The following is a 27,483-nucleotide window of genomic DNA, read 5'->3' as shown; positions in this document are numbered from 1 at the left end:
AAGATTTAAAAAAATTATTTACATTTTTTTTTAAATTCAAAATGATGGCAGTTCACTGTGCAGTGATGAAGCGTTACCCTCATAACTCAAAAGCTATCCAACATTCTGTGATGAAATTTTTTGTGTGTATTTATGTATGTCTTATCTACAATATGATGCAAAATCACTTCTGTATCTTTGATAGATTGTCTGATAAAAAATAAATTCATTTAAAAATGATCAAATATCAATATTTCTTCTAACACAAACTAAAGAAAATATTATTTATTAAGGAATGTAATTGAAAGAGCATGATATTGTAAACATGAGTTTCAGCAATAAAATAAAAGCGAGAGAACATGAAAAAGTTAACAAGTTTATGAGTTATGAGGGAAAAGCTTCATCACTGCACAATAAACTGCCACCATTTTGAATTAAAAAAAAAATTATGTATTTTTTTTTTAAATCGTAAAAACATATTTTTCATATATCAAAAGGACAATGTTTTACACATATTAATTTTCATTATTGTACAAGAGAAGTAGTGGAGGAAAAAAAATTTAAATATTTCCAAAATTTTTACTGCTGTAAGCTGTACCTACCACCTTAATAAACAATATGTATCTTTGTTCTAGTAATAAAGTATTATTATTATTGTTATTATTATTATTATTATTATTATTATTATTATTATTATTATTATTATTGTTGTTGTCTAGAACTGTCCAAAGACTGGTCTGAATCTCACAAGTGATACCAATAAATCATCACTTATGAGACAACTAGGCCAGAAGATAATGCGATAGGTTAGCTAGTTCCTTTCGCCCTCCATTGCATACATCACCGATTAGCTACATATAACACTAATCAGACTTCAGATGTATACAATTATTCTCCTCTGACACATATCGTCAAATGAAATATACTGCCTGATAATAGAGGTACATATTATTATTATTATTATTATTATTATTATTATTATTATTATTATTATTATTATTGACATAGGTAAGTCCCTAAAATCCAGGGCGACCCATATTTTATGTCCAACTTTTCATTACACTGTAGTAGCAAAACCAATCAGGTTAAGTGACCCATTTCACAACTAAAATTTTCCTCTGCATTTCATACCTCTTAGAGTGGCAGGTCCGATGTTACAAGAGTTCTGCGATTATCAAGAACGACATAAGACATTTAGTTTAGTATTTCGCCGTCATAACTCTGAACGCTTGGTCGCATGGCGACCTAGTTACATTATTTAAAGAAAACTGTAATATTTCAATTTAATAACTACTGTTACTAAGGATCAATTTCAACAACTATGAGACACACTGTATGTACACTCTTTGGCACGGAAAATGATCGCTCTCCTGTAGTGTGAATATCTAAGGGCCGGTTTCTGGAATGTATGATATCTCATAGCTTTATCCAATGGATAAGTGTTGCTGAAATGTGAGCTAGCGTTTATCGAATATATAAATCTCTGGATAGCTTATACCAAAAAAATTAAGGAATAACTCTTTATTCACTGAATAAGTTATACAATATGGCGAAAGTGTAAACGTTACAAATGACTACTAAATATTTTATTAATAGCAAGATGAACATTTCTTCATCCTCATCATCATCGCCTTCTTCATCAGAAGAAGAAATGTTAATGCCGATACGACAGCGACAATTTCGTGACCGAAATAACACTTTTGATATAATTATATGACGATGGTGAATTCAAGAAACGATTCCGGTTATCGAAAGAACTTTTAGTGAATTTTCTTCATGAAATCGGCCTACATCTGGAACCAAATACAAGAAGAAATATGGCGACATCAGGAGTGAACCAACTGCTATTATGTCTTCGTTTCTATGCGTGTGGCAATTTTCAGATTTTGATTTAAATGTTAATAAATCCACAGCTAGCAGGATCATTAGGAAAGTGATACTTTGCATCGCCCTACTTCGACCCAATCATGATGAAATGTCAGAAATTGATACAGAGGTCAATAACAGTGAAACACAGTTTTTTAATATTGCGGGGTTTTCTGGTGTACTCGGATATGTGGAATGGTACTCATGTACAAATTTAGTCTCTTGGTGGAGACAATGATGAAATGTATAGAAGCAGAAAAGGATATTTTTCTTTGAACGTGCAAGCAGGGGCGGCCCGTCCTTATGTGCTATAGTGCTACAGCACAATGATAATTTTGGCTCAAATAATGTATTTGTAATACCACCATAATATTTGATCTGTCATTTGACAATTTCCCGTGGTTATGTTCATGACGCGTTATAAAGTGTTTAGTCTTCGTGCCTTCTTTGGTGCCTCAGGGGGTTCATTGTGCTACTCAAAGCTCCACATGAAAAATGTAGACAGTTATGCGCATGTGCGAAGCTGTAATCACTGCTCTGATTGGCTATTTTTACGCGGGAAAGTGCTGTAGTCAGCTTCAGCACAACACAGCTTGGAGATTGCAAAAGTAAGCGTAACGAAAGAATGCTTGTTTGTGGAAGAATTCGGAACTATGTACAATGTATTTGGTAATTCAAGTGTCCGACTGCTGCTGCCATCTACCAGTTGAAGTTGCTGTCAACAGCTATACTATACTGAACAAAAGAGTGTTCCAGATACAAGTTGGATTTCTATACGGAAGACCTGACTTCCGAAATATAAATGGCTGTTTAATTGTTACAATACATAGTATCCAACAATTTACAGGATCCATTCTGTGAAGTATCGAAGTTGTTAAATATTTTGGTTACAACACCAATGACCTCTGCTGAGCCAGAAATATGTTTTTCTTCCTTGAAGCGCATAAAAACTTTTTTAAAGAACACTATGTCCCAGGATCGTCTCACTGCTCTTGCAATACTGTCAATAGAAAAGAGTATGATGTCCAGAGGGGTTTAACACTAAATGACAAGTTCTGCAGTACGAAAGAACGTCGTATGGACTTCATATTTCATCACTAGACGAGACTCCAAATTAAGATAAATACATAAGTGTAGGCCTCCACAGTAGACCTATATAGAGATTGTAGCACACTCATTATTTTGACCACCAGCCGCTACTGCGTGCAAGTGGTGTGTAATGCAAAACTAAAAATATGTGACATTGTTTCCCGATGGCAAGGCTCAACTCATGACAGTACTGTTTTCGATTCTTCACATCTTAGTGCCCGTTTAAAGACAGAAGAAATTAGTTAGCGATTATATTCTTGGCGATAGTGCCCATTCTTACCGAAGGTATCTTATGTATGTATGTATGTATGTATGTATGTATGTATGTATGTATGTATGTATGTATGTATGTATGTATGTATGTATGTATGTATGTATGTATGTATTTATTTACACTGTAAGTGGGCAAGCACCCGGTGGCAGTGGTATATACAATATTAACAATACACAATAAAATGATAACCAATACACAATAAAATTTACAATACACAATACAATTTTACAACACATATACAATTTTACACACAATACAATAATAATACACAATGCAATTTAACACAATAATAATAAAACATAAAATAAAATACCTAATTTTACAATACAACCTACATAATTATGTATAGGTCCTACATAATTTTCAATAGTCTTTCACTTTACTCTCATCTCATTCCCTGTAGTGGCACTATGACGCATTTCACTGACACTTAGCACACATTTCACTGACACTCTGTAACACATTTCACTGACACTGTAGAACACATTTCATTGACGCTATAAATTATCACTGATCGGAACTGTTCACTGCACTGTAAAACCATAACTTCACTGACTCACCTCGCTTCACTGATACAACAGTTCAAATAAGTCAAATAATTACATCCTTATGCATACTTATAAACAGAACTACATTTAAACTAAACATTTCTAGTCTAAGGCCCTCTTACACGCTATTTTTAAATAATTTACAATTCAAACCAAGGAAGTAAACTCGTCAGCCTAGATAAATACATGTCACCTTAAAAAAATTAAATGTTGAATGTCACCTTAATTTTAATTTTCACGTTATATACAACTTTTTAAATAGTAAATTTCACAACCTCGAGCATTAATCCAGGAATAGCGGCTGAAATCAGGTACAATTATAGCTCACACACGGGCGAGGAATTGTGTGAAGAGAACTATTGGAATATGAAAGAGGAACTAATACAACCTTTGCCCAAACAATGATTTTTTATCATCATCGTCCAGTTCTCTAAGACATTGTAGTTAATGACCGGGAATTTACGTTATTGCTCATTGTAGTTGAACAATGACGTTAAAGGCTGGAAATTGTCGACATTTTTCCAATTTACTTCATTGTCCGTAACATAAACGTAGCGCACACGATGTTTCCGGAGCTATTCCAAGGTGGGACTTGCTCTCTGAACAGCGACCAATTCCCGTGTCAAAGCGTTTACATACTTATGAACGTATACGAAGGGTACACGTGAAAAACGAACAATGTCACATTTCCATTAAGGGTGAGATTATGATCTATTTCAGTATATTACTGCAAAATTTATTGGTGTTTCTACTTGAAATGGAGGAAATGATGAGTGTATCCGTGGTTTTAATTCTCCTTTACCACTTTTGGTAAAAATAACACTAAAGTTTGTAGTAATACAGTGAATTAGATAACGACATCACCCTTAAAGGAATTGTGACATTGCTCGTTTTCCCCGTGTACCCTTCTTACGTTATCAGATGTTTGAAGAACTTTTCTCTGAGCGGTACGGTAGTTCTACTCTATTGTCCATCGGCATGTGGACTTCGTTTCATGCCATTTCGTGTACTCGCACAATCCTGACGTCTCTGTTCCCCTGTCCTTCACATGTCACGTGATGCCGTGACCTGTACGAGCTACGAGTTATCCCGGCGCTTATTTGCTCAGCGTCGGATTGGATCACTGACGTAATAATTGATTTGCATACTACTGGTTATAAGTCCGAGATGTCACGATGGGGTTCGCTCCAGATCTAGAGTTAATATCTTGAATGATTTTGTGTCGTCTTTATGCTCTTTGGAGGCCGGCATTTAGGAGTTTACGATGAAAGAGTAATGGAACGGAGAAAAATTCTCTCCGGCGCCGGGATTTGAACCCGGTTTTTCAGCTCTACGTGCTGACGCTTTATCCACTAAGCCACACCGTTCCATTACTCTTTCATCGTATGGTGACGCAGAATATCTGCATGGAAATATCATATGTACTTCGGTACATTATAATAATATATATGATATGCGTAAATCACTTCGTGATTTAAGACGGCGCTTATTCTGTCGGATCCCGGCCAACTAGTCACTCATTACGAGTGCACCTCAGCACATGTGTGGACTTCGGTCCTAGGTTCATAGATATCTATGACGTAGTGCAGAGGGTGGCCACTAGAGGGAACCCAAGAGTTGGAACTTAAAACTGAGACGATTCTTCCGACGCCGGGGTGGAATCCGATGTGGCTTAGTGGATAAAGCGTCAGCACGTAGAGCTGAAAACCCGGGTTCAAATCCCGGCGCCGGAGAGAATTTTTCTCCGTTCCATTACTCTTTCATCGTATGGTGACGCAGAATATCTGCATGGAAATATCATATGTACTTCGGTACATTATAATAATATATATTTAGGAGTTTGCCTAGATATTCTACTATTTACCATCTAGGTCCTTTACTTAAGCATAATAACATCTACAAGTTGAGGGATTTAATTATACAACATATCACATATTAACAGATTGATCAGCCTTGCGGGCTTTGAAGGTAATAACTTTTATCAGTTTCACTATGCTGCCATCTAGCAACTGCAGAAGAAATCACGTTATAACTGTCATTTGAATTGCATGGAGAAATTGTACTTCCATCTAGCGGTCGTTACCAATCGACAGTGACTGTTAGTTGTGGCTGCGAAACGGGTCCAAAGTTAAGGTAGAAATAGCGCATCTGATTTAGGCTAAGTCGAATTCAAGGACTTCAGTTTTCACGACCTCTTTGTTTTGGTAAAGAAATTCTACTTGATGTCACTGTCGCGCCGAAAAGTAAATTCTCCAAACCTCTTTCTTTATTCTTGTGGAGTATTCACTACAGCAGCCGTGGAGAACGTGACTCGCGAGACATTGTGGCTCACAGTGATAGCTGCTTCTAACCTCTGCCAACCCCCACCCTCTCACTCACTTGAGTCAAACAACAGTCTACTATATACAGTCGCGAAGCTTGAGGTGTTTTTTTGCTAATCTCGTGATAAAGCGCTCCAAGCGGTTAGCAACTAGAAACGATAGACTGTCCATGGTCGACTTTGGACTGTGTCGTATTTCTATCGAGTGCTAGCTCGTTGCGTATTTCACATTGATGCTTGTGAAATGTTCGTTATTGGTTATAATGAAAATGTTAATGGCTAAAATATAATAATTGCAATAATAATATGGGACAAGGAGGAGACGTTTGTAGTGCTATAAATTGTTATCATTTTTATGTGTTATTTTACTAAAGACGTAGAAAAATTAAGTTTGTTTAATGAAATTTATTGATCACGTTTTATTTTCAATTCTGGTGGGATTGTTATTGCTTAGGCCTATTTTTTTCAAAGGATATATTTTTAATTATAGCTGTTAATTTTGTTGTTATTTTTATTTGTTGCTTTGCTAGAGACGTAGAAAAAGTCTGTTACAATAAAATTTATTGATCACATTTTATTTCCAATTCTGGTGTGATTATTATTGCTTAACCTCATCCCACTTTGTTAACTACGTAAGCCTACACTACAAGTACCGGTACGCTTAAGTTACTCCATTAATTTATATTTCCATTATTATTGTTATAAAGGGAAATGCAAATTAATATTTATTGGTTTCATAGTTAATTATCGCTATAATATTGAATGAGTGAAGCTATTATAGTAAATTTCAGTTCGTTTTGCACAAACAAAAATTATATTACTTATTTCTTGCAGGTATCTTCGAGTTTATGGTGGAATTTAATATACTTCATTAAAATAATAAATTAACTTCATGCATTTAATATTTCAATAATGGAAGGAAGGTGTTAATTTTTTAAAAAGAACACGACAACGAAAGTGTAACATATTTTGTTATCTGCTAGGAGAGAGATCTGCGATGATGAGGCGATAGTAGCGATCCTAGTGGTGGGCAACTACCCATGTTTGCATTTTTACTACATATTGAGCTTCGCGACTGTATATAGTAGACTGTGGTCAAACTCCGTTCCATTTGTATTTTTCTCTGACCTGCGAGTGACATATGTCTCTCTCGAAACCATGTACGAAAGTTTCAAATAGGATGGGAGGACGCATTTTTTTGCTGTCAATATGATGAGAATATTAAATGCATGATTTATTCACAAGTATTAAGAGGAAAACGGTTGTATAACATAAAACAGCATTATACTACATGTTACTGATGAAACATTAAAAGGTTAAGTGTTATTGTTATCATCATCATCATCATCATCATCATCATCATCATCATCTCTGTACGTCGACCCTTTTTCAGCAGATGTACGAATAATGCTGTTAGCTCTTCAATTTGAACTCACTGATTTACTATGTGATGTCAAATGAAAGCTATATGTAAGGACTTGACAATTGTTTAACTTTAAAATCTTTGCCAAAAAATAAATATCCGAAACTTCGTTCCTTCGTTTGCTCTGTTGAAGCCACGTTCGCTATAACTTACGTTTGTGAAAAATCATTTTCAACAGTTAAAATAGTAAAAACCAAATTTAGATCACGACTGACAGACAAATACCTTCGTGATCAACTACGACTGGCACCTAAGTGACATAATTCCTGATTTTGAAACTTTGTCCCAGATACATTCTGAAGACAGTTAATTTTAGTTGTGATATTGTTAATTTATTGTTCATTTCTTTCTTCGTTACACGTACTAAACATTAGTTTGTAGCCTTGTACTGTATAAAATTATATTTAAGTGCTTGACATAAGGAAAATGAAAATCAGGTAATAAGTCAGTCAGTTGCTTCACTTCCCTTCGGGTGTCCGCCTCCCTCCATAGGTGCTATGCATGTTGCAGGTTACTCGGTGGCTCGGCGCAAGATTACATTTTCGCCACCCCTGCACTACAGTATATCAAAGGGAAATGATATAGCTATAACTATTCATAAAGAAGATAAGCGATTTTTATTTTGTTTAAAACTTGATGAAGTGAATATACAGTAAGTGTGTGTGCAGAAAATATTCTCGACTTTAAATGGTACGGTTAAAGGGCATACACTCTTCGATATAATTTTCTGTCCTATATAGGCTATATAGAGAGAAAAAGGACCATATTTTTACTGTCAATTCTGTTTAACTCTTGAATCTGATTTTTCATTGCAAAATATGCAACTTCTTGTCTACCCGAATTTCCCAGTTTTACATGTTTAAATGTTAATTGGAGTGTGTATAACGTTTCAAATCACTCAAGTTTTACGTTCTAAAGTAGGCCTAACAATTTCTTTTAGTTAATAGCTTGAATGCAAATTAGGGAACTGATAATTCTGTTCACTATGCATGATAAACATTTGCGTGTGAATTTAGACGCTAACACACGTCAAGAGGTAGGTGAGAGAGTGAGTGCTTCTTTCATCAAAGTCTGCAAGGCCTACAATAATCACCTGTGTAATTTACTGGTAATGGTAGGCGGTATCTTTGTCTTAGAATGTCGTTGAGTCATTCAAGATTTATAAAGCGATTTCATTTCCATAACATTTTTGACAGTGTAAACTGTTCGAACAGAACGCTTCACACCCAATGCAACGAATCCATCAGGGAAGACATCAATAGTATTTACCTGTACACGAGTTCAATATAGTAATAACTTATTAATTATTGTAAGCCTATGATATTCAATTAGAGTCTGGTTGGGTGGAAGAGAAGGCCTACTGGCCTTAGTTCTGCCAAATGAAATAAATAAATAAATAAATAAATAAATAAATAAATAAATAAATAAATAAATAAATAAATAAATAAATAAATTTATTATTATTAATTATTATTATTATTATTATTATTATTATTATTAAATATGTATTTCATTCAGAAAGTAACAAATCCGCAAACGTATGCAAAGTTGTTTGAAACTGATTTCCCATAATCATCGGTCGCGTAATTCTTTTCTTGTTTTGAAATTGGCACTAAGGCCACAGTTCGTTAAAGTGAAAAAACTACTTTAGTAGTAGGTAGGTTTCATTTGCTTTCATAAGAGGAAGTAGAGGTGAAATTTTCGAACAAAACTGAAGAAAAAATGAAAATTTGTTTTTTTCCATTTTTATTATCTTTATTTTGATATTCCGTTGTTAGTTTTTGATTTTGTGCCCTTAAAAGTATGAAATTAAAACCAAGATAACTGTATTACTATATTATTACCATAATAAACTAATACTTATCATTATTTATATACCTTCTCTGAACATATGAAGAAAGAGATATATTGAAAATTTCTTACAATATGGTTCATGGAGCATTTTATATCAAATGATAAAGTTTTCTAAAATTATTAATATTTACAGAACTATTGTACTTAGAACGTTAAAACTTGTTATGTCCATTACTAATAACATACTTAATATCCATGATCAATTTCAAACAAATCGGATACATTTTGTGGATTTTGAAATATTCACCTCTGCCTCCCCTTAAGGGGAAATGTAGGTCCAAAATCACATTTTCTAAAAACTAGTCTGAACAAATATTACACAGTGTTGGAATCTGTCCACAACATTTTATTCTCCAAATGTTAGTCTAAATTAAATGGGTTTCAATCAAGAAGAATCACAGAGTAGATGCAGAAAAAATATTTGAGAGGGACTTGGACTAAAAAGTAATTGTAAAACTGATTCTTCTTCAGAATAAATTTAGAATAAATGCATTTATCAATTCTTTCGTGTGCTATAAACAGTGTCTGTTGTTGTTCTTGTGGGTCGCAAAAGGTAAAAAAATAATTAATTATGTAGCATGCATGTTCAAACTTTACGATTTGCATCCGTAGTACCCAGTTTTCAATAAAAAATGAACATTTTTTCGGGAACTATTTGAGAGAAAGTAATGAAATTTTGCACATTCCTTTATTTTTGCATAATACAAATTTCCCTGCAGAAAAGTTGTTTTAGGTGAATATTTAAATAACTTTACTTTGGCAAAGCAATGATATTAAAAAAAAACTATTACATTTTTTAATTTATTTTGAAAAAACCAATTGTAGTTTTAAAATTCTTTCTACAGGGATTTGTTACATATAATGTAGAGCAAATGCGTACAAAATTTCAGAAACATACCTTTAATAGATTATGAGAAAATGTTCCTTATATTTTGTGATATCAGGTTAGGTTAAGTGGGTTCGTAATTAGGCTTCCTGACATGGTAAGGTATTGTAATTAAGTATCATAATAGAGACACTCATTGTAAATAGCTGTACTAAATTTTAGATGGATAACTAAAAACGTATAGGATCAGTGATTAATTACATATAAAAGTATATTTGAGACTAAGTCTCCCCATAAGGGGTTAGGTACAGCTTACAGCAGTAAAATTTTGGAAATATGCAACATTTTTTCCTCCATTACTGTATCTTGTACAATAATGAAAATTAGTACATGTAAAACACTGTCCTTCTGCTATATGAAAAAAAATATTTTTACTATTTAAAAAAAATGTTTTTTTTTTTTTTTTTTTCAAAATTCAAAACGGTGGCAGTTCACTGTGCAGTGATGAAGCGTTTCCCTCATAACTAAAAAATTATCCAACATTCTGTGATGGAATTTGTTGTGTGTATTTATGCATGTCATATCTACAATGTGATGCAAAATCACTTCTCTACCTCTGATAGATTGTCTGATAAAAAAAATTAATTCTTTTAAAAATGGTCAAATATCAGTATTTTCTTCTAACATAAAATACAAAAAAAATTATTTATTAAGAAATGTAGTTGAAATAGCATGATATTGTAAAAATGAGTTTCAGCAATAAAATAAAAGAGAGAGAACATGAAAAAAGCCAACAAGTTTATGAGTTATGAGGGAAAAGCTTCATCACTGCACAGTGAACTGCCACTATTTTGAATTTTGAAAAAAAAAAGTGATTTTTTTAAATCGTATTGTTTTTTTCATATAGCAGAAGGACAGTGTTTTACACATACCAATTTTCATTATTTTATATGATATAGGAATGGAGGAAAAAAAATGTTGAATATTTCTAAAAATTTTACTGCTGTAAGCTGTACTTAACCTTTTAAGCATTATGTTTGTAACATGTTTATCGTATTACGGGTAATATAAATACATTTCAGTGGCTAATATGCGTTGAAAACAGTATTACTTTTTCACCACAAATTCAAATTGAAATCGTTGCAATTTCAATCTATGAATTTATTATGGAAAACCGACGCTATAATCATAACAATAAATAATAATATTTTTTCCCCATCTACGTCTCGGCGTCCCCTCAGGTCTCCCAAATAACACTCTATACATATTTCTGCATTCATCCATACGTGCTACATCATAGCAATGAAAATAAATAAGGACAAAGTAATATCACATAAAGAAAAAGCAAAGAAAACAATAAAGGAAACCAGTCTCTATGCTTTCAAAGTACGAATATTTGATTCATTTTGTATTTTCATTGCAACTTACTGTCTAAACATGTTTATCAATAGAGGAAGTGTTCGTTAATACACAATATTTCCATTAATTTCTTCTCTTTAGTTCAACTTTATAATGTTAACTTTATAGGAAATACTTTTATTCTGTTATGTTTGCTTGTCACACACTTTGTGTAATTAGTAAGAACAACGGATGTAGGCAGGAAGGATTGATTTATTCCAACGCTTTCATACCGGTAAATACACACAATTGATCGCTTTACAGGAGAGATAAATTGTTCCTTGCATGCAGGGGAAAAAGCACCCTAACGTTACAGGAGATCTCGGCCAGATAAAATGCACATTGTTCAAATAGCGTGAGAAACACTTCACACATTAAGCGGAAGTCAGAAAATCTATCTCATTCGGCAAATTGGTCGGAATTCGAAAATATAACTAGCCTTATTCCCTTTATGTACTGAAAGATGACAAATACAAGCTGTACAGGACACGGACTATTACATCAAATAAAGCAGTGGTTCAGCACAGGTTTGAATAATTAAGAAACACAAAGTAAATAAATAGACCGAGGGAATAAATGCTTGGGTATATTTTTGGATATTCGAAAAGCATTTGATACCGTTAACCATGATATTTTATTAGAGAAATTAAACTTGTTAGGCATTAATGGTCATGTTCTAAGTTTATTTAAGTCATGTTTGAATAACAGAAATCATGCAACTAAACTTGATAATGAAATTAGTTTTACTCAAAACATAAAAGTAGGGGCCCCTCAGGGCACTGTTCTTGGTCCAATTTTATTCTTGATTTATATAAATGATTTGTTATTAACTGATTTACGCAAATATAATGAGGTCATATATTCATATGCGGATGATACCGTAATTCTTTTTGGTGAAAAATCTTGGAAAGGCACTTATATTAATGCGAATAATGGATTACAGGTAATTAAAGAGTGGTTTGATTGAAACGCTCTTTCCTTAAACACATCCAAAACAACTTTTGTTCCATTTTCACTAAAGTCCAGTGGTCTTAAATCTCCTCAATCTTCTTTTAGGCTCAAAATTCATCATTCAGATTGTTCTTCTCAAAATTGTGAATGTCCCATATTAACCGAATCCTCAGAAGTTAAGTATTTAGGCATTACAATCGACCAATACCTACGATGGAACAAACATATTACATATTTATGCAATAGATTACGTAAAACAATTTATATCCTTGTTATGCTTCCGTCATATTTACCAATTAATATTTTACGTCTCATTTTTTAGCTTTATTTCAATCCATTCTCCAGTATGGAATTTTAGGGTGGGTACATGCAAGTATTTCTAATCTCACTCCACTAATACTTATTCAGAAAAGAATAATTAAAATATGCCTTAATAAACCAATTGATTACTCATCAGAGCTTTTGTTTACTGATTTTAATGTTTTGAAAATTAAACAGATTTATTATATTGCCTTATTAATCTTCATACATAAAAATCGTAATAAATTCAAATTGTATCATCATAAATATGGAACTAAAAGATCCGATTTTATACGACTAGAGGAACCAAAGTGTTTCACAAGCACAGCTCTGAGCCATGGTACCTACTTTGGTCCAAGGTTATACAAAAAATAATTGATAAATATCCAAAATTGGAAAATTTTAGTATTAGAAATTTCAAAAATAGCGTTAGGAATTTAATATTTAAAGAATATATATTTATTTAATATGTATATGTATTTGTATGATTTAAATGATTAAAATTGAAATTGTATTTTTAAAGTTAATTTATTTCTGTATTTTTTTTTTCTTGACCAGGTTTGTGTCAAATAATTATCTTCGTTTGTGTTTATCTTTGTGTTTAGACATCTCCCTGAGCACGAGTTTTTACTCCTTCAGGGAAGAACTGAGATTGTATTTTTGTACATGTTATTTTACTAGCAATAAACAATATATATATATATATATATATATATATATATATATAGAGAGAGAGAGAGAGAGAGAGAGAAACAAATAAACAAAGAAATAAATAAATAAAAATAGTAAAAATAAGTAAATGAACATCCTTATTGACATTGCAAAACCTAATGCTAATAATTTAATGAATATATGGCATGACTAAGGAAGAGACTAGTGAAGTGCTTTGTGTGGATTGACACTGCATGGGGCAGAAACATGTACATTACGACGAAATGAATAGAAACAAATAGAAGCAATTGAAATGTGGATATGGAGAAGAATGGAACGTGTGAAGTGGACAGACAGAATAAGAAATGAAGTTGTGTTGGAAAGATGGGTGAAGAAAGAATAATGCTGAAACTGATCAGAAAGAGAAAAAGGAATTGGTTGAGTCACTGACTGAGAAGAAACTGCCTACTGAAAGATGCACTGGAAGGAATGTGAAGTGGAGAAGGGTTCGGGGTAGAAGAAATCTGATGATAGACAACATTAAGATATATGGATCATATGCAGAGACTAAGAGGAAGGCAGAAAATAGAAAGATTGCAGACTGCTGGGTTTGCAGTGAAAGACTTGCCCATGGACAGAACACTTCTGTATGTATGTATATAGCATGAGAAAAAAAATTGCTTGCCACCAGAAAGCTGTTCATATCATGAAGTTCTACGAAGAGACAACCCACACTGTCTGATGTCAAATCATGAATAGGACTTAATATTGTACAGCACGCAACTGAAAAATATTTCGCATATTTAGAAAATATTTTCCTTCAGCAGTGAGCACCAAAATAATGCAAATAAAATATTTCTGTTACACCGACCCTCGATAAATGTCTATTTCATTTTTACAATTATTTATATTTTTTAACCAATGGAATCCTACGACGCAAACATTCTAAATTCTGCACCATGCACAACTGTGCGAGTTTAGGCTGTAGTCGTGCTTATCTACTGATTCGGAACTGTACTTGGGCGTGGGTTCGATTCCCACTTGATCTGATTTCCTGGTTGATTTTTTTTTCAGAGGTTTTCCCAATTTTAAGTCGAATGTCAGGTAATCCCAAGGTGGACCCTCAGTCTCAACTCTCCAAAAACCATCTTGCTATCACCAATACCGTAAACATTATAAAACATAGTAGTTGATAGAGCATTCTTAAATAACCGACTAAATAAATCCAGTAATAATCACGGTACTAACAATAATGATAATAAAATTTGTAACAATAAAATTAGTAATGACGATAATAATAATAATAATAATAATAATAATAATAATAATAATAATAATAATAATAATAATAATAATTTCTGAGCACATTAAAAGCAAGTTGTCGTTGTTCCTGCAATAACTCCAATGTGACACATTTATCGATTTGCAGACTTTTACTCTATTAAATAATTTAAATAGTGACACAGCAAATAATAAAATCTCTTATATGTAATTATATTTATTTGTTTAGAAAATGTAATAATTCACAGTCTCCTATGCACGGCTGCCATAGGATGAATAAATGTGTTTTTTCTTCCTACTGAAAAATTTTATATTTTGCACATAGCAGTTACTGCAGGAACAACGACGAAGTGTAGCTATAAACACAACCGTCTTGACGAAACAATTCTAATTTATTTCTTCACTAAGGCATAAATGTGGTGAAGTTGTAGTATAATGATATTAATAATAATATTTATTTATTTATTTACTTATTTACTTATTTAGTTATTTATTTATTTACTTATTTATTATTTATTTACTTATTTATTTATTTACTTATTTATTTATTATTTATTTATTCATTCATTCATTCATTCATTCATTCATTCATTCATTCATTCATTCATTCTGACGAAGTTAAAGCCATCAGGCTTTCTCTTCCACTTAGCCAGAAACAGAAGTATCTGATACAATTTTCAGTGATGCAAGTTAAAAATTACAGACTAATATTTAAAGAACACTCAAAGATTTATGTAGTTATACAAACATAAGTTGAGCAAAATATTTAAAACATATTAAATAATAATTACAGAATAATATAGTGCTTTTAAGTTACACTCAATGAATAGGCAAGTGGTAAATGAACCAATACTTCAAATTAAGAATTAATAATAATTCAAGTGTAATTTAGTGTAAATAGTGAATAAGATATGTACTAACAATTTGTAGGTTTCAAATTAAGATTTGTAATAAATTTCAATGAACAATCGTGATAATATAAAGTAAGATACGGGAAAGTTAAATCTGAAGCTTGGAGTTACGTGGCTTATACTGGCCACGTGTTTGAATAATTTACTTTTAAATTGCAATATCGTTCGATAGTTCCTGAGAGAGCTGGGTAGAAAGTTCCAGAAATGAATTGCTGATACTATGAAAGGAAGGAGAAATAGTGAGCTGTTTTATGGCAAGGCATAGATAATTAAGGGTCATTTTTAGAACGAGTGTCCAGGTTGTAATATGAGGAAGAAATTAAAACGCACTGAGAGATAGTTAGGCGAAGAAGTGTTGATGATGCGATAGAGGAAAATGTGAATGGATGTACAGTATCTTCGGTCCTGTAATCTTACTCATTGGAGCGTATTTCGAAGCTACGCCTATAACAACTTATCTGTAAGTGAAATCAGAAATGCAACGACAATGTTAACCCATTCTTTGAAATCGGATGACGGTGCTACTTGACATGCATTGTGTAAGTGTCTTGACTCATATCTCCTACGAATCGCGAAGTGGACTGTGAGTCCTGGTACCGTCGGCACGGGGCGGGGATCGATAAGAACCCAGGACCGCGCGACGGAACCTGCGTGACGCGCGTCAAGACGAATGACGTCACTGAATGCACGAAACAGGCAACATGAACTGACAAGATAATAATAATAATAATAATAATAATAATAATAATAATAATAGTTTATTTAACCTGGCTGAGTTAAGGCCATACGGCCTTCTCAACACTCAACTAGGAGTAAAACTGCGATACAGAAAACACTGCAAATTTACAAAGTAAAATACACTACAATGTTACACACAAAACTGAAGTAGATATTCATAATATAATGTAAACAACAAGTCAGTAGAGATCAGACATATTATATACAGGGTCGACCATAAGTAGTGTCATTAATTTCAGGGGGTTATTCTTTGATATGTTTCAAACAAAAAAGTACAATAAAATTTTGCTTGTTTTTGTATGTATGTATGTATGTATGTATGTATGTATGTATGTATGTATGTATGTATGTATGTATGTATGTATGTATGTATGTATGTATGTATGTATGTATGTATGTATTTATTTATTCACACTGCAAATGGGCATAAACCCGGTGGCAGTGTAACTAATTACAGTCAATAATGACAATTAGGGGAGAGTCGGGTAGTATCGGACATCGGGTAATATCGGACAGTGAGTTTCTTTCATCTACCACACGATGATAGTACCTGATTGACATGGTTACGTTTCTGTGATGTCGCATAGAGAAACGTAACCATGTCATTCAGGTACTACCATATGGTGGTAGATGAAAGAAACGCACTGTCCGATACTACACGATGTCCGATACTACCCGACTCTCCCCTAATAATAAACACAATTAATAAAAAATTCAATTAATAATAAACTAACAATAATAATAATAATAATAATAATTAATAATAATAATAATAATAATAATAATAATAATAATAATAATAATACAGGAAGCAACCTAAATTAAATGAAGCACGATCACTTAAAATAAAATTTAAAGTAAATCTAATTTGTATCTTAACCCTAAGTTCGAACTAAAACCCACGAGTATGATATGTTCATACCTGCACAAGTACCTTTCAGCACTACACTCATTTCGCTGGCAACTCACTCACTGCACTGGTACTACGACACATTTCACTAATTCTATCCTGATTTCACTAACACTTCAAAAACATTCCACTGTTCAAATACTTTGCACTGCCACTATAAACTATAAAACTTAACTGACAGAAACACACTTCACTTACACAACACACTTCACTGACACAACACACTTCTTCACTGATACATCACTTCAAATAACAAAATATCAATTACACCCTTTAAATAGTATGTATAATATAATGCCGTCTATTAGTAAAGTCCTTAAGCCTATTTTTAAATGTTTTTAATTCCTTTTCGAGATAGAAATTGTTTTACGAGTATATGAAATATTTCATGGTGTGTTCTGGGAAAGCCATTGACTTAATTTCCAAACTGTTCAGTCAATGTAAGAGAGCAGTGTATGATGATGATATGATTGAAAGAATTTTAGCGTTATCCTTCAAATATGCAGAAATTTGATCCGAAAAAATATAACTTCTCGTTCTGCAAATGAATTCGACAATGTTAATTTTGTTCGCATCAAATTTCTGCACATCTAAAGGATAAAACTAAAATTGTATTTATTAACTGAGCATATTGGGAATTTTGCCACTAATTTTCCACATACAGTTTGTGGATTTTCTCCTAACATATTCACGTCATCCGCATAAACAAGCAGCTGATGTAACCCGTTCAATTCCAAACTCTCTCTGTTTTCCTGGACTTTCATAATGGCATATTCTAGAGCAAAGTTAAAAAGTAAAGACTATAAGGAAAAACGCAAACATGAAAACGCAGCACAAACAAAATAACAAAACAAATAATCACACTAACATACAGTACGAAAACAAGAACACATACAAGATTGTATCATCTTTCAAGAAACTAAAATGCAACATTGCATACAGAACACAGAACACACTACAAAAATATCTTAACATATAGACAAGACACACAAACAAATACAACTTAACAGGTGTATACAAGCTAGCATGCAACATTTGCAACGACTTCTACATTGGACAGACTTGAAGATCATTTCAAACACGTTACAAGAAACATATCACAGTCATAACCAAACTACACAACAATTCAACCCATGCAGAACACATCACAAACTCCAATCACAACTACAGCAACATAGACACCAGCATGAAAATACTACACATTCAACAAAAAAAATAGAAACTTGACACTAGAACAATATGGAATTTACAAACATACAAAACCACATCCTCAGCACATCCTGAACACTCAACTCAACTTCAAAACACACACCCTTTTCGACACCATCATGAACACACTCCACCACAACAGAAAACTAGAAGAAAGCGCGGGACCTTCACTGGGCTTTGGGCAATGAAGGATAACACTTCGAAACTAGTCAGCTGGGTAATTTCCTAAAAGTTATCACAGTAAAGAAGTTGTAAAGTTAATCAGTAGAAAGTAAAGGTGATAGTGCATCTCCTTGCTTTCGTCCGCAGTGAATTGGAAAAGCGTCAGACAGAAACTGGCCTATACGGACTCTGCTGTATGATTCATATAGATATATTCTAATTAATCGAACTAGTTTCTTGGGAAAATCAAATTCAATAAGAATATTGTAGAAAAATTCTCACTTAACCGAGTCATATGCCTTTTTGAAATCTATGAATAAATGATTAATGGTTTTGAGGGAGGTGGGATATGATGGTAGAGACTGAATTAATCTTGCTCAGGATAGGGACCAAAGACGGGCTTATGTGAGGGCGGCAATGAACCTCCGGGTTCTTTAACAACCAGTAAGTAAGTAAGTATGAATAAATTATTACTGTGCCCTTATACTCCCATTTTTTCCTCCATTATCTGTCGAATGCAAAAAATCTTGTCAATAGTCCATCTATAACGATTGAAACCACATTGATGATCCCCAATAATTTCATTTGCATGATTATAATATTGGACAAGGTTTTGTACAATTTTATTGACGTATACTGAAAACCACCTTTCTGGTATTTTCGTAAAAATCTTAGTGTCTAATTTTTATGTCACAACATTTTCTCAGTATTTTATGCTATGAACAAGTAAAACAATTAACACCAAATTTTCAATAATTCTCTGATGTATATCTTACATGTCACTCACCTATGAAACATCTGCTGATATCACGGTTGCTCTATGAAGTCATGAGTTGTCATGTTGGCACGGAAACCAAACAAACGCGATTATGCCGGCACATGGAATCCGAACCAAGTTCCCGGAAGATGCAGCTGCTCTGTTATAATTGTGCTTGAGAGTCACGTGATTCTGTCCTTGACATGCATCTCTGTTACGTCACGACCCTTTTCCTTAAACTGGATGCAGCAATTAGTTTGAGAATCGGCAAGATTCCAGATTTTTCAATTTCAAGCGTTTTCCCCAGTATTCTCTGTCTGTTAACTCCGTCGTGCAAAGTCTGAGACAAAGACATTCTTCTGATGAGCACAATTATAGCCTTAATGTGTCACGAAAATATTGAAGAAAGTGAACGCACTTTTTATTAAAACGTTTTTCTATGTTAATACAGTATATTAAATCGGAGATATTTTGATTCCATACTCTATGATTCATGGCTTATGAGAAGAATCTCAAATAGACAGACAGAGCAAAATGTATGTAAAGAAAAAGACAGAAGTGTAATTAACATCATAATTAATTTACGTTTATGGCCATTAATATTTCTTTCTGTACCTACATTACAAAATACTCCCGACCTTTACAATCATTGTTAAATTTTGCAAAGTACGCGTTCTCTTTGTAATCAGCCATTCCAGTTCTTACGGATGTTACAGTTTTTACTATTTTCAAACTCGATATATTGAAAATGAAATGACGTAGTGCAGAGGGCGGCCACTAGAGGGAACCCAAGAGCTGGAGCTTAATTCTGTCCGACGCCTGGGTGGTATCCGGTGTGGCTTAGTGGATAAAACATCAGCACGTAGAGCTGAAAACCCGGGTTCAAATCCCGGCGCCAGAGAGAATTTTTCTCCGTTCCATTACTCTTTCATTGAAATGACTTTAATCAACTTTTATTATTAGAATCAATTTAGAAGATAAGTATCATTTTACAAAAAAAAGTTGTTCGAATAAAATGTATTATTGTTGCAGAAAATAAAGAAAAGGTTCCGTCACGGATGTTACAAGATTTATGAACTCACTTTACACCTTATTAATAAAATGTGTAAAACTCATGTCTCTGCCTCAAGCAAAAAGAGATTCATTCTCATAGTGTCCATGTGAAAGCTATGCAAATCTCATGGCATCCAATTAGTTCACAAAGGTATAATCGGTAAATATTTTATAGCTGTTTCTTCCATGTTACGGACGTTACACAGATTTTGTCACGGATGTTACAGATGAGTTAATGCCCTTCATTTTTCCAATTTCAAAACAACTGTAATATTTATAAGTCAAAATATTCACCTAAGAGTCCGTCGGGTAAAATCCGCGGCAACAAATCGAACGCAGGCAACCTTTAGTTCAACGTAATCCTATGAATATATATACCCTTTTTATAGAAAGTTATATTTCGCATTTTACACACATTTTAGATTTAAGGACCCGAACTTAATAGTTTTGAGTTATCCTTGTCCACTAATACGAGCACATGTAGCTATACGAAATAGAATCAAAATTGCTTCACGTGTAGAACAGATATTAAGGAAAATTCCAACATGAATACATACACAGCCTGTTTTTGTTTTAGAGAGCAATTTAAAAATAGATTACGATCATAATTGATTCGATAAATGCCTGTGTTGTAGCTCTTTACCAAGGATTCCCAAACTCTGTTACAACTCTAAGCAGCAATCACAACGCAACGTATACCAGCTGAACAGTACAGAAAATACACACACACACACACACACACACACACACACACACACACACACACACACACAAAATGGTTATTAGTAGAACTCGGATTTCCATGCAATTGTATGTTAGCATATAACCATTTTATACTTATCAAACTTGAAAAATATTCGTTTTATAACATCAATTCCAAATAACCATACTTTCTCCGTGCATGTTTGCATATTTTGGCCCCTTTTTTGGAGTAAATTCATGTATAATGGATATTTTGAAGACTTTAGAATTAATAGCACATATTTAGACTTTTATATTACATATTATGACAAATCTCTGGCTTTAGTGTATGTATTATGCTAACTAGATAATAGTCCCTTTTATGAATGTTGCTTCGAAGAATTTGGTATTTCCATGTTATTTTGTGGCATCGTACCTGACAACTAGTCTCTGGACTTCACACTAAACTTTCCCTTTGTTACACTGGAATTTCCAACCTTCAAATCTCGCTCGTTACAAATCAAAGATCAAAATATTGAAAGAAAAAAAGAGGAACATGCTTGCAAACTGCAATTTAGTGTAATTTTGTGTCGAATTGAGAAGTGTTGTTATGACTCCTGTTAGAACTGCAAGAAGAGGTCTAAGACGGATGATGATGTAGTTCATTGTGATTGTTGTACTTAGAACTTAAGGAGTTTATTTCTTGACTCGATACTTTTCAATCTCAGGAACACTACACAAGCTTTCATTGGTCAGAAGAGTTGGAGCTCGAATAGTCTCCATTTCATCTTCGTCAGGATACTAAAGGGTGTCTTTTGACTTTGGCCACTTCCATCCAGAAATGCTTGCCATTGCCATCGTGCTTATCTGAGCTCCTTCTGACGAACATTTGAAAACAACTTCAGCTTATTAAATGGAACCAATCCAGCTTTCCTAAAATCACTTTTGAGGTTTTATGCTGAATTGATCGCAATTGTGCATATGAGATCCCTCAAATGCTTTGGAAATATAAAGTTTGGGACTCTACTGGTGTTCATATTTCTCTTCTTGTCGTCTTTTAGTATTCTACATATATGTATTGCACTTACTATTAGAATCTTATTTCTGTTGACTGAAAAAACAGTGAGAAAAAAGTCACCTCAGTTGTCAAAAAAAGTTGCAGACATTACTGTATTTCAACAGCAGGAAGGAAGTGATCTTTGCTGCCATCTAGAAGGCACAAGGAAACTAATCCTGACTGTATTGCCAAGCGATCAAATGGCAAGAAGTAATATGGCAAGAACGTTCTCAAGTCGAAAATATAAAGTTTTTAGCGGCAATTTGAAGTCTAAAGTCTACAGAAGAATGTTTTATTTGATTTTAACAGTGAATACTTTAAAATAATAAACATTTTGTTTATTCAATAAAATACGCAGGTTTTCTTCATAGTGTAGGGCAAAAATCAAGTTCATATATTCATAAACAATATAGGAATGTATAAATATTTTTTTTGTATAAATTAGCTAAAATCACTTCAGTGGGTCAAAGTCGCCTCGGTTTACGGTACGTTAAATTTCGAAATTTCTATTTGATAGTACTAAATTATAGGAGTATGCATACTTTATATGGTTATGATCATTCATTTATGTATTATAAAATATTTGCTAAATTTTATGTCCTCCACTAAATAGATAGATATTTATTTGTCATCAACATTTATATTAGTTATGGTGTACCACAACTTATGTATACGGGTTTCACCATTACTTTCTATTACATATATCTACAATTAGCATGCAATCCAGACAGCCTGTTAAACTAATAATTCATCTACTCTCGTTATTAACTTAACTCCAAACAGTAAATTTCTTCTCATTGATCTTAAATGACCACCTCTGTTCGTTCCACACTTACGTTCCTTTCAGCATTTTAATCTTGTTAACTAAATTTATACATAATTCCGTCTTTCTACATTACATCTAACTCGTAACATTTCATACGATTATACTCATTGGGATCTTTTTTTTTACCTAATACAAATCATTATAATAACCTTATTAAATCCTGACATGAGTATCTAGTTCACTTTAGTTTGATCATTCATTTCGTAACCACAATCAACACTTAGAGAAAACTATAGAACATTGGAAATACTATCACTAAGATCTTCTTTCATAAACTTCACTACATCACTTTCTAAGATTTACTTCTTTACAATAAACTTCAATCGGTAACTATATTTATTAACTAGCAACTTTTTAATTTCCCAACATCTTGTTTCAATTTCATAACTTCCTAACTGATCTCTATATCTATGATCCCCTAAACATTTTCATCACACTAAAACAGGATTTACGACATTAAATCACCAAACTTCCTGTTGTAATTTCATTCAGACCTATTATTTATTTCTTACCGCTCATGCACCAACTTCTAAGATTGTAACTTTTTTGGTCCTTAAATGTACCCGTCAACGATAAAATACTGCCTTGTGGTGACGAAATCACTATCTCTTCACCCATCACACTTTTCGTATCCCGACGTCTTCTCTGAACGCTAACTGCACCTTCTTTTCATCTCTCATAGAATCCTCTTGATTCTGCTTCTTGTCTTCTTCTTCTTCCAGATGTCCTCCACTAATGAAAGCATGAATGTGGAGCAAACTGTTAAAAGGAAAATTGCTTCATTATTATTATGTTACTTATTATGTACTGTTTCAAATGAAGTTTCATATTACCAATAATATTTCCATAATGTTCATGGTGGTAGAATTTGCATTTGAGACTAATAAGAAAATAATTCCTGATCTTTGATTAGCATTCTGCTTGTCAATGTTGAAGAAAGGGAACAAATTTCCAGGATTCTTGCTTGATTATCCAATAACTAATCTGAATTTTGCATATTAACCTAAACATGCAAGGAATGGAATTATCCTTGACTTCTGTAATAATGAAAATATTTGAAGAATGGTAAAAGAGAGTTAAGAGCTTATCTTCGGGTTGTTTCGAGCTTGTTTCTCGGTACAGATGAGGTCTTGATGTTCCGCACCGAAAATTGGAGCGGATTAGCCACACAGCACGCGAGATCTTATCCCGGCTCATGAATATGTGGCGTTCGGCCCCGATTTCAAATCCTGTTGCTGGTAATTACTCCCCCGCGCCAAAGTTGCGCTCGCTGCGGCTGTGGCGACGCTGCCAAGTTTCTCGGGCTCCACAGAGAAAAAGTAATTGCGTAAATGTTGTATGCTATAGTGAGGTCACCAATAGAATGGCTCTGATAATCCTCTGCGGTATTTAATATTTGAGGAGAAAAATTCGCTCCGGCGCCGGAGATCGAAACCGGGTCCTTGCTTCTACGTACCAAGCGCTCTGACCACTGAGCTACGCCGAATTCAATGCACAGCACCGGATCGAACTTTCCTCCTACAGTGTTATTTCCCTTTTGTGGCCTGACATCTTAAGTAAATTCCTCTGCGGTATTGTCAACAGCCACCGCCAACTACGAATGTCAGAAACTTTACATTGTCAAGCCTTACGCTTGAGATGCATTGTAACAAACTAGCTTTCAGTATATTAACAATTCCTGTAAGAATGCTCAAGAAACAGATTTCCTCCCCTCTTGCATTAGTGGTAGAGTTTGGGCTCAAATCCAAAGGACCAAAATTCGATTTACAACAGCGAAGTTGAGATTTCTTGTCTTATGGATTTATTTATTATTTTTTTTTTTGCAATTCATTTTATATTTCAGATGTGTCTAGTAATATCATAAAATAATATATATAAATTTCAATCAAAGACACAACTATCTGCAAATGTTTATTTGCTACATGAATGTAAGGTATATAAACGTTTTCGCCTTGTGGGGCATCATCAGATATATTAAAATTATGTGATCTGAACTTAGATTAAATTAGATTTATGAAAGCAAATATGAGCAGTGTGTAATACATGGATTTAGTTCAATCAGTCGGAGAATATGCACCAAGAACGAAAAACTAGTTACACAAGAAAGGATCCAGGGACGATATCAATAATTATAAGCCCATGGCCCAGTTTCACCAACCTTTGTTAAATATTTAACATGTCTTTAAGGTAGTTTAACAGTAAACTTAATTGAAGAGATGTTTCATCAACTGTTGTTACTGCTAACATCATGTTAAATCCACTGTTAAATTAACACAGCATACTCCCGCAGTTAAATCCTTAACGTCCTGTTACAGCGTGAATCATGGCTGCCAGGGAACATAATGTTACACGCCGCGTTATTATATCGAGATATATTTGCAGTAAAAACATTTAGCTGCAATCACTGCTCATCATTTAATATTAACACTGCATCCACAGTAAAGAGGAGATGTGTGCTTATTAACGTAAGCATTTCTGTGATTATTATTCCGTATTAATACACAGATATAATTGCAGATTTTTAAAACGATATTTCTTTACTTCACTCATTTAACAGTTCACATGTAATTATGACTAATGACGTGTGAAGATAGGTATATAAGAAATGAAAATAATGTTAATGCTTACTATTGTAATATTCAGCATCACTATTATCTTCATTTTCTATTGGTTCTATTTGATCCTGGATAATTGAAAGAATCTTCGCACAAATATCAATTTTGAGAGTGAAAGTACCACCATCAGTTTAAAAATGTTCTACTGTATCTTGTGTATGACCCATCTTAGCATTTCTTTTAATATTTTCATAACATTGATTTGTTTCATAGTTCGCGTTTTCACATCCAAATGGCGATTGAAAGTCTTGGGTTAAAGAAACCAATGCTTGTTCTTTTTCCTAATGAAAGTTCTATCACTACATTTGAGTTCAATTACATTCATATAATTGCTAGATCTACTAAAATACTTATATTACTCATATGAGGTAAAACTACTGCTCCTTACACGTTTCTTTTCTCGATTTCCATTGTATGTTAGTCTCCAATACTTCCATAATGTGAAAAATACAATTTTTCGGTAAATCAAATGACTACACCAATTAAATGCACATTCAGTAAACTTTCATACAATCACTGCTTCTTTGATTCCTGTTACATTACTCCTAACATCATGTTATCTAACCAAAGTGCCTCAAATGGTTGATGAAACACTATTGCATTAACAGGGTCTTCAATTTTTAACAACACGTTAGTTAACATGCTCTTGGCGTTATTTTAACTAAGCTTGGTGAAACTAGGCCCATACGTTTTATATCCAGCCTCTACAAACTGCTCAGCAAGATTATAACCAAGAGGATGACCGAAGTATTGGATGAGAACCAATCCCTTGAGCAGGCGGAGTTTCGCTCATATTTCAGTACGACAAACCATATCCAACCGGTGAACCATCTACTTGAGAAAGTCCAGGAATTCAATCTGTTCCTCTTTATTGCATATATCGACTACAAAAAAGCATTCGACTTACAGCATCAAGGAGGAGTACTGGATGCATAAAGTAACAAACGTATTGAGGGAAAATAAATCAGGATGCTAAGCAGATTATACACAAATTCTCATTTCTAAATCAGGCTGGCCAGAGTTGGAGAAGGATTTCCACTACGGAAAGGAGTCAAACAACGAGACTCAGTCTCATGTAAGCTATTCACAAGTTTACTAGAAAATCTCTTTCGAAAACTGAAATGGAAAAACACAGCATAAACACAAATGACAGAAAACTAACAAACCTCCGCTTTGGGATGACATTGTCTTGGTCGCAAAATTCGGTAACGAGCTCATAAAAATGCTGGAGAACCTGACAAATGTAAGCCAATAGACTGGACTTGCCATGAGCCCGAGCAAAACGAAAATTTTTGACATATCATACACAAATTGAAATAATTCAGTAACGAAACTCTAGACTATCACAGACAACACATATTTTGGACAGAGAGTATCCTTTCACAACACATGCACGAAAAAAAAATCGAAAGGAGAAGATAACTCTGAGTTGGAAGGAATTTTGGAGTTTAAAATTCATTATAACTGAATAATACCAAACTCCGGCAATGAAAAAAGAAGTACTGGAGAAATATGTGATCCCTGTTATTCTGTACGGTTGTCAAACATGGTCGCTAACAGAAAAGTACAAGACAGTGCTTAAGATATGAAAGGAAAAGGACTGTATTATTACAAAAATCTGAAATTATTTATTTATTTGTTTATTTATTTATTTATCTAGTTATTTATTTATTTATTCATCTATCTATCTATCTATCTATCTATCTATCTATCTATCTATCTATCTATCTATCTATCTATCTATCTATCTATCTATCTATCTATCTATCTATCTATCTATCTATCTATCTATCTATCTATCTGT

The 27,483-nt window shown here is 33.4% G+C and overlaps 1 protein-coding gene across 1 annotated transcript in view; it reads right to left on the bottom strand.

The window, feature by feature from the left end:
* Window positions 1-19,567, bottom strand: part of Nep5 (Neprilysin 5) — a 192,930-nt gene extending 173,363 nt beyond the window's left edge. Inside the window, exon 1 of the mRNA XM_069840179.1 lies at window positions 19,478-19,567. The gene's annotated coding sequence lies outside the window, so the exon portion shown is untranslated. The remainder of the gene's footprint in view (window positions 1-19,477) is intronic.
* Between the last annotated feature and the right edge of the window lie 7,916 nt (window positions 19,568-27,483).

This window comes from Periplaneta americana, chromosome 11 (assembly GCF_040183065.1).
Source record: "Periplaneta americana isolate PAMFEO1 chromosome 11, P.americana_PAMFEO1_priV1, whole genome shotgun sequence".
In the NCBI taxonomy this organism is placed as follows: Eukaryota; Metazoa; Arthropoda; class Insecta; order Blattodea; family Blattidae; genus Periplaneta; species Periplaneta americana.
Note: the sequence above shows the minus strand (reverse complement) of the source record. Positions and strands in the feature narration are given on the sequence as shown.